At 44.3% G+C, this 9232-nt stretch overlaps 1 pseudogene; it reads right to left on the bottom strand.

Annotated features, from left to right (window-relative positions):
- Positions 1-210: 210 nt before the first annotated feature.
- On the bottom strand, positions 211-695 carry LOC148119408 (small ribosomal subunit protein uS19 pseudogene; annotated as a pseudogene).
- Between the last annotated feature and the right edge of the window lie 8537 nt (positions 696-9232).

The following is a 9232-nucleotide window of genomic DNA, read 5'->3' as shown; positions in this document are numbered from 1 at the left end:
TTAAAAAATATATGCATAGCCTTCTACTTCAACTAGAAATGGACACCCAAGATCTCAGAAATAAGTAATAGCAGGATGCTAAGCATATAATAAGTAATGACAGCAGAATTTGAACCCATATCTTTTGGGCTGTAATGGCCATGTGTTTCCCATTTAAGTAACCTCACACTTTATTAAAACTCTAAGACCCTTTCTAAGACTCTATTTTTTTTTTTTAACTGAACATGAGTCTTTATTGACCACAGCTACTTGAGGGGGATGAAGCGGGAGGAGTGGGTGGCACCGATGCCAGGCCGTGCTTCACAGGCTTGTAGGTAATGGAGAACTCGTCCAGGTAGTGGCCAATCATCTCCGGCTTGATCTCCACCTGGTTGAAGGTCTTGCCATTGTACACGCCCACCATGCTTCCCACCATCTCGGGCAGGATGATCATGTCCCGCAGGTGAACCACCTCCGGCTTCTCCATGGGCGGCGCCTCCTTCTTGACCTTTCTCAGGCGCTTGAGCGGCGAGTGCTGCTTCTGCCGCAGGCCGCGGTTGAGGCGTCGCCTCTGTCGGGCGCTGTAGAGGTGCATGAGCTGCTCATAGGACATGCCCAGCAGCTGGTCCAGGTCCACGCCGCGGTAGGTGAACTTGCGGAAGGTCCGCTTCTTCTTCTGTTCCACCTCGGCCATCTTGACGGCGACTCGGAAAAGTGTAAGACTCTTCTTAAGCTGGTAATAAACACTGCCTAGCAGGGAAGTGATGGTGCATAGTTAATCCCCGCACTCGGGAGGCAGAGGCAGGCGGATTTCTGTGAGTTTGCCAACCTGGACTACACAGTAAACTCAAGGTGAGTCTGGTATAGATCATGAAAGCATGTTTCTTTTCTTTTTTCTTTTTTAAAATATTTATTTATTTATTATGTATACAGTATTCTGTCTGTGTGGATGCCTGCAGGCCAGAAGAGGATGCCAGACTCTATTACAGATGGTTATGAACCACCATGTGGTTGCTGGGAATTGAACTCAGGACCTCTGAGGCATCTCTCCAGCCCTGAAAGCCTGTTTCAAAACAAAACTAAAATAACTTTAAAAGAAATTGCCACAGGAACTTGTTTAAAGTGCATGTTCCGAGGAGACCCTCATCAATGACCCAGGCAGTCCAAATTTCAACCCTCGGGCCACATGAGTCCCAAGAATATGGTTAGGTGTGATGACACACAGTTTTAGTCCTAGTGTGTAGAAGACAGGGGCAGGTGAATCTCTGTGAATTCAAGGTCATTTTGGTCTACAAAGCAAGTTTCAGGCCAGATAGGGCAATATAGTGAGACCCTGTTTGAAAAAATAAATTGTTAAGCTGTGCACCTGGATTAAAAGTGATGCTGGAGAGATGACTCAGTGGTTAATAAGGAGCACTTATTGCTCCTGCAGAGGGCCTGGGTTTGATTCCCAACACCCACATGGTTCTCTCTCTCTCTCTCTCTCTCTCTCTCTTTCTCTTTCTCCTATGTCCTCTTCAGTTACGCTCATTGTTTAATAAAGTCACACAATGAGTACTTAAACTTCTTGGACATTGACACATTATACCTTGCCTTGGAAACACCGACCAACACAATTCATCCTGCAAAGCCAGGGACCCTCAAGTTTTCCAGCAGAGAATTTTAGTCAGCTGCTCTTCGTTGCTCCAGGGATTGGCTTTAATTTTGCTTTAATGTTCCTTGTCCTGCTGCGGGTCTAGGAGCCATTTCTGGGACGTCCTGGAAAAGCCTCCCTTTGGGGGAGGATTAGCCCAAAAAGGAAACACGTGGAAAACAAGTGAACCTTAGGGTTTGACTCACTGATCAGTGGATAAGTACTCACCAGTCTACTGTGCCACTGGCCGGGCTAGCTGCTGGGATGGAGGGGAGCACTGAAGAACGTCCTCACACTCGTGCAGGTTTAGACAAGAGGGCAGAAGAGGCCTCTTTGATGAGATGGTCTTTGAACAGAGAATCGATGAACTTCTGGGGAAAAGCATAGCAGGCAGAGGGACAGGTAAGCGCAGAGATTCCAGGCAAGAGCCCTCTAGGAATGTTTGAGTTGTAGCAAGGCTGGTACTGACAAAAAGGCTGGAGCAGTGTGTGCAAGAAGACATGAGGTAAGGGATGAACCGGGAGAGGGTGGAGATGGCCAAGCAAGCAAGAGAAGTCAGTGGAAGAGGGATTTGTGCAAAGAAGTGGACAGGACCCAGTTGAGATTTTAGCAGGATCATTCTGAGTGCTAGGTTGAGGATAGATTCCAGGTGGCAAGGGTGCTTGCTATCTTTTTTTTCTTTGTTTTGATTTTGTTTTTCAACACAGAGTTTCTTTGTGTAACCTTGGCTGTCCTGGAACTCATTCTGTAGACCAGGCTGCTCTTGAGCTCACAAAGGTCCGTCTACCTCTGCCTCCCGAGTGCTGGGATTAAAGGGATGCGCCACCACCACCCCATTTAACATTTTATTTATTTATTATTTTTTATGTATGGCTTGCCTGCATACATTTCTGTACACCACTCGTGTGTCTGGTGCCCACAGAGACAGAGGAGAATGTTGAATCCAGTGGGACTGGAGGTACCGGCAGTTGTGAGCCACTGTGAGGATGCTGGAAACTGAGTCTCAACTCTCTGGAAGAGCAATCAGTGCTCTTAATCACTGAGCCATCTCTCCAGCTTCACTCCCGGAATCTTGAGGCAGCTAGTGGTCCGCACCTCTCTTGGGTAGTTTTGTCCGATTCTAGTCCTTGTCTCAGTACCACGGTGGCAAGATGCAGTACAGAGGCAGAGGTATGGCTCCGTCAAGCCTCTCTGCCTGTCTGCTGGCAATCACTGCACCATGACCTTCAATAAGGTCATGACTGTAGTGGTAGAGGTGGCTATGGTGGGAAGGAAGGGTGTGTTAGCGGTGTCAAGATACCGGGCATGCCGGGGTAAAATGCACCCAGCACACTAGCAATAAAGCAAACCAGATGTTATGCACAAAATGGCAGGGCTTTAGGTCATTTACTGACTCATCCATCTACCAAGCTGTTTGAGGCTGTACCAAGCCCTAAACACTTCATGGGCCACTTGGAGAGCCAGAAACCTTAAACGCTGCCTCCAAGACCTAAACTCTGCCCCAGAGAGAACTCTCCAGCTAATTATTGAAATTTATCAATCGATTTTGATGGGTCAGACACTGATTGAAGTGCTTTTTATGTATTGCCATATTTAATCCTGAAAATTAGCATCAGTCGGGTGCTATTTCACTTTAAAGGTGAGGGAACGGTGGCTTAGAGGGGTAAAAATGACATGTTCAAGTTCACCTCACTGTTCAGCAATCTGGGGTCTGACCCTAGATAATCTAGTGCCAGGCTCAGAACGACTCTGCTTCTGAGACTGGAGACAAGATCGCTAAAAGCAAGATTATAGTGCGACCCGTGCAGTCGTCACCAGATCTATAGGGCACTTTTGACATTATCAAGGCCCAAAGCCCGAAGCCTTTGCAAATTTCCAATCCTGTTAGTGCTGCTGTATAGTAAGGCTTCTCCTCATAAAATGCTATGAAGCACAACGAAGATTTTTAGTGATGTTTCCAGAGTCTTTTTTTTTAAAAATATTTATTTACTATGTATACAATATTCTGTCTGCAGGCCAGAAGAGGGGACCAGACCTCATTACAGATGGTTGTGAGCCACCATGTGGTTGCTGGGAATTGAACTCAGGACCTTTGAAAGAGCAGGCAGTGCTCTTAACTTCTGAGCCATCTCTCCAGCCCCCTGTTTCCAGAGTCTTAATAAGAGATGATGTAATTTATAAAGCTGTATTCTGGCAGAGAACCTCCCGTTTCTTGGGTTATCCCTTGCTCATCTTCCCACCGCCAGCTCATAGCTCTTCTGTGGGCAGTTCCTTCTTCCTAAAGGGAAACCACAGAAAGTTTTTGTATTGAGTCGAGTCCACCCAAGCTACTCTCTGTGACTTCTTCACACCTTCAAAACGAGGACCACCTTGGAAACTCAGTGATCTTTCTGCTCCAGTCTCTCAAGGGCTGAGGTTGCAGGCTTTTGTTGTGCCATGAGTGTTTACACATGGATTTGTGTGTGCATTGGTGTGTGTGTGCAGGTACACAAGTGTGTAAAACAAGTATGAAGGTGAAAGGTCAGCCTTGAGTGCCATTCCTCAGGACCTGTTACCTTACTTTTTGTTTCTTGTTTTTTTTTTTTCTTGTTTGTTTTTGTTTTGTTTTGTTTGTTTTTTTGAGAAGAATCTCTCCCTGACCTGAAGCTGGCCAAGTAGGCTAGCTTGGGTAGCCAGGGAGCCCCAGGGCTCTGCCTATCTCTCCCTTCCCAGTGTTTGGATTGCAGGCATGGACCACCATGGCTCATTTTCTATGTGGGTTCTGGGGGTCAAACTCAGGTCCCTTAGGCTTGCTCGGCAAAAACTTGACTGGCTGCACCATCTCCCCAGCCCCCTAGATAAAGGTTTTGAAGAACCTGCCACACTATTTTCAGACTTTAAAAGCTCCAGCTGCTCTAACTTCCATCAACACATGTGCGGCCTTTAAAACCTGTGAGGGTCCTGTTGATAGTGGCAGACCCTCATGGTGTGCCAATTTGTATTTCTAATGATTAATTGTATTGATCACCTTCTCCTGAGCCTATTTTGCGACTGTTTTCTTTGTTAAGGTGGTTGTTCAAATTTGTCCTACTTAAAAAAAATTCTGTTTGCTTTCTTATGGCCGAGTTTTTAGTCTGGTGTACCTTCTAGACATAAGCCTTTACCTGGTATATACTCAGCAAAGCTGTCTCGCAGAGTGTTCCTCATCTGTTCATTCTCCAGTGGTAGTGCTGGGGTTAAAGGTGTGTGCTGCTACTGCCTGGTTCTGGCAGTAGCCTTTAGAAAGCAAATATTTTGATTTTTGGTGAAGCCCAATTTATTAACTTTCCCTTCTATAGATTGTGTTTTTGATGACACATCTAAGATATATTTACCACAAAATTTTTCTTTTATAGATTTTTTAGATTTATATAATAATAATAATAATAGTAATAACTGGGCCACGATGGCACATGCCTTTAATTTAATTTTATGTATTTTTTAGATTTATTTATTTATCTTATGTATGGGTGCTCTATCTGCACATATGCCTTTATGCCAGAAGAGGGCACCAGATCCCACTAGAGTTGGTTGTGAGCCTCCATGTTGTTGCTGGAAATAGAACTCAGGACCTCTGGAAGAGCAGCCAGTGCTCTTAACCTCTGAGCCATATATTAAACCCCTTTTACATATTTTTGAAAGTTTTTTGGTTTGATTTCTTGCTTTTTAGTTTTAGATTTTATATTCAGATTAGTGGTCTATTTTAATTTTTATAATCCATGTAATGTATATGGTATGGCCTGAGTGTCAGGATTAAAATTCACTTTATTTTTTGCATGGTTAACACGCAATTATTTGAGTATCCTTTATTGAAAATTCTATCTTTTATTCTTTGTCAAAATTCAGTTCTATGTATACATACACATATACACACATACATGTGCATATTCACACACACATATATGTTTAGTATACATAGGTTATTATTTTTCTTTCTTTTTAAAAACAGGAGATACATTACCATCTTATAAAACCAATGAACCGTGCCAACTACTCACTGTGAAGCCTTAAAGCTACCTTTATAGCTTTAGGCCTTTCTTGGGCTCACAGTCACACAATATGGGCTGGGCATAAATTTAGGATGGCATTTTCCCAGAAGGCCAGGGCCCTTTGTCTCATGGGTTGCCTATTGGCGAACTGCATTCTTCTGACTTGAGGGACAGGCACTGGGGTTTCTGTTTCTGGTTGAATGATCTGCTCTAATTGTCGCGCTTGGCTTTTCGCTGGGTCTCATTAGTTTCCTTCTTTGATCTGCTACACTAAAGGCCTTAATGACTTCAGTCATTCTCGTCCTTGTTCTGACGTATGAGTCTGCCTGAAATATGACCCTCTTAGACCAAGGATGAGTCTTTTGTCAAAGACCATCAACCTAGTGGGACGAAATCAGTCAAAGGTCACGTCTTGAGACACCAAATTTGAAGTGGTTTGGTCTCCTTAGAGAAATATAAAATATCTAACTTATTGGCTTAAAATTTTCTATTACGATATAATTCACATACCATAAAATTTACCCTTTAAAAGTGCACATTTCAGTAATTTTTAGTATATTCAGAAAGTTGTGGACCCATCACCATTATGCCATTTCAGAATCTTTCCATCACCCTAAAAAGGAAGCCCAGATCAACTGAGCAGCCTCTCCATTATTCCTTCCCTTAGTCCCTCACAACCATGTGAACCTGTTGTTTCTAAGGACTGGTCATTCTGGACAGCTAATGTAGGTGGAATCATACAGTGTGTGGCCTTCTCTCTCTCTCTGTCTCTCTCTCTCTCTCTCTCTTTCTTCTTTTTCTTTTTTCCTTTTTTCGAGACGGGGTTTCTCTGTAACTTTGGAGCTTGTCCTGGAACTAGTTCTGTAGACCAGGTGGGCCTCAAACTCACAGAGATCTGCCTACCTCTGCCTCCCCTAGGCAGAGGTTGGCTAGGGTTAAAGGCATGCACCACCACCACCCCGACTAGTATGTGACCTTTTGTATCTGACGTCTTCACTTTACTCTTGAGGTTCATTGTGTTGTGTAATGTATAAGAACTCCGTTTCTGCCTGTCACTGAATAATACTTGATTGTTGTAAGGAGGCTATTAGTTTGTTTCCTGGCCACCCAGCAGCTCAGACCTGAAATAATCACACAGAAACCATATTATTTAAATCACTGCTTGGCCCATTAGCTCTAGCTTCTTATTGGCTAACTCTTACATATTAATTTAACCCATTTCTATTAATCTGTGCATCACCACAGGGTTGTGGCTTAACAGCAAAGTTTCAGCACATCTGGTTCTGGCTGCTCCATGGCTTTTCCCTTACTCCACCTCCTTTCTCCCAGCATTCAGTTTAGTTTCCCCTCCACCTACCTAAGTTATGCCCTATCAACAGGCCAAGGCAGTTTCCTTATTCACCAATGGTATTCACAGCATACAGAGAGGAATTCCACATCACTTGATTGATGACAATATACTGTATTTGGTTTATCAATTGCTGGACATTTGTTTTTTATAATTTTTTTGATGGTGTCTTTGGACAGTTATGTATGAGTTTTTTTTTTTATGTTTTCTGTTCTCTTGGATACACACCAGGATGTGGAGTTGCTAGTCAGATGATAACTGTTATGGTTTGATCTGAAATGTTTCACACAGACTTATGCTTGCAATGCTTGATCCCTAACTGGTGATAGGTGCTGTTTTGAATGGCTGTTCAATCTGGGAGGTGAGACCTTCTTGGTCTTGCAGAAGATCACCAGCGGCAGGCCTCTGAAGCTTACATCTAATTCCTGGTTCCTGTGTTGTCTGTTTCCTAGTCCACCATGATGTGAACAGCCTCCATCTCCACTGCACCTGCCAGCTTCAGGGACTTGCGACTGCTCTGCCATGTGTTCCACGTCATAATAGGCAGAGTCCTTTGAAACCATGAGCTGCAATGAATCTCCCCCCATTGAAGTAGCTGCTTTTGTTCACAGCCACACAGAAGTAACTAGGATAAAAACTCTATCATTAGGGGGGCTGGAGAGATGGCTCAGCAGTTAAGAGCATTGCCTGCTCTTCCAAAGGTCCTGAGTTTAATTCCCAACAACCACATGGTGGCTCACAACCATCTGTAATGAAGCCTGGTGTCCTCTTCTGGCCTACAGACAGAAATTGTATACATAATAAACAAATAAATAAATATTTTTAAAAAAACTCTATCGTTAGCTGTCTAATCAATTGCCTGAATTGTTTTCCAAAGTGGCTACCCTGCTTTATACTTGTTTCCAATTTCCTCCCATGCTTTCTGATATCTTAATGCCTGTTATTATTATCATTATTTTTATTATTTATTTATTTGTTTGTTTATTTTTAGAGACAGGGTTTCTCCGTGTAGCCTTGGCTGTCCTGGAACTCCCTCTGTAGACCAGGCTAGCTTTGAACTCACAGAGATCTGCCTGCCTCTGCCTCCTGAGTGCTGGAATTAAAGTCATGTGCCATCGTGGCCCAGTTATTATTATTATCATCATCATCATCATCATCATCATCATCATCATCTTTACTTTAATTCCTTTATTGAATCTTTGGGAATTTTACAACATACACTCTAATTCTGCTTACCTCCCAGTCCCTCCATATCCTCCCATTACCTCTACAGTGCCCAACCAAAGAAAAAAATCAAACCAATCCAAAACTAAACAGGCAAGCAAACAAAAACAAAAAGAAAAACAAACAAAACAGAACAAAACCCAAACAGACAAAAAAACCCTCTTCACTCCTCCATCTTTCTGCCTCTCCAGCATCTCTTCACTGATTTTGGCTGCCTTGGGAGGCACAAGGTGTCACACAGTCTCCCCTTTTGTTCAATCAGCTTTACTTGCAAATGTTCATTGCAATGAGCCATTGGTCTGGTTCAAGGCCTCTGGTTTCTGGTCCACCATCATCACTGGATCCTCACCGAACTCCTCTCAGATATCCTGTGGCTACCCTGAGTCATGGTGATCCTGTAGGTGGTCCGCAGGACCAGCCCCTTCATGAGCTCCAGCAGGTTCTCGATGTGGTAGGCAGGGATAGTTACCACAGGGCCAGTAAAGGGCGAGGTTAGCTCAGCATGGCCCTCTGATTTCATCACGCATGGTTTCTGTGGCCCCCTGAGGTGACAAGGGCTACAAACATCAACACAGACCCAGTTACATCTGGACCATGAACCCAGACATGGCTCTCAGCAACAGCTTGGAATGGACAACATCCTGACTCTGGTGAAAGTGCAGGCCACTCAGATAAGAATGACTCTTGGAACCCCGAACAACAATGAGGCAACAGGTTGTGGCCCGATTCCAGGCTTCTGTGTAACCGCTGGTAGCAACGCAGGCCTTGGACTTCAACACAGACTCCAGTAGAGCTGGGGCTGTGGTAGGATCATGAACCTAGACAGCAGCTGGGTCTGGATGTCACCATTGTCCCAGGTGGCAGTGAAGGCCACTCAGATGCCACACAGCCCCAGATGGTGGCCCAGACTCTGAGAATCTGCATGACCCTTGAGGCAAAAGGAACCATGGACATCAACACAGACCCGGATTACTATAGGACCACGGGCCCAGACATGGCCCTCAGCAGCATCCCGGGTCTGAACGACACCAGACCACTCAG

This window comes from Myodes glareolus, chromosome 17 (assembly GCF_982192425.1).
Source record: "Myodes glareolus chromosome 17, mMyoGla1.1, whole genome shotgun sequence".
Lineage (NCBI taxonomy): Eukaryota > Metazoa > Chordata > Mammalia > Rodentia > Cricetidae > Myodes > Myodes glareolus.
This window is presented reverse-complemented; position numbering and strand designations above follow the sequence as displayed.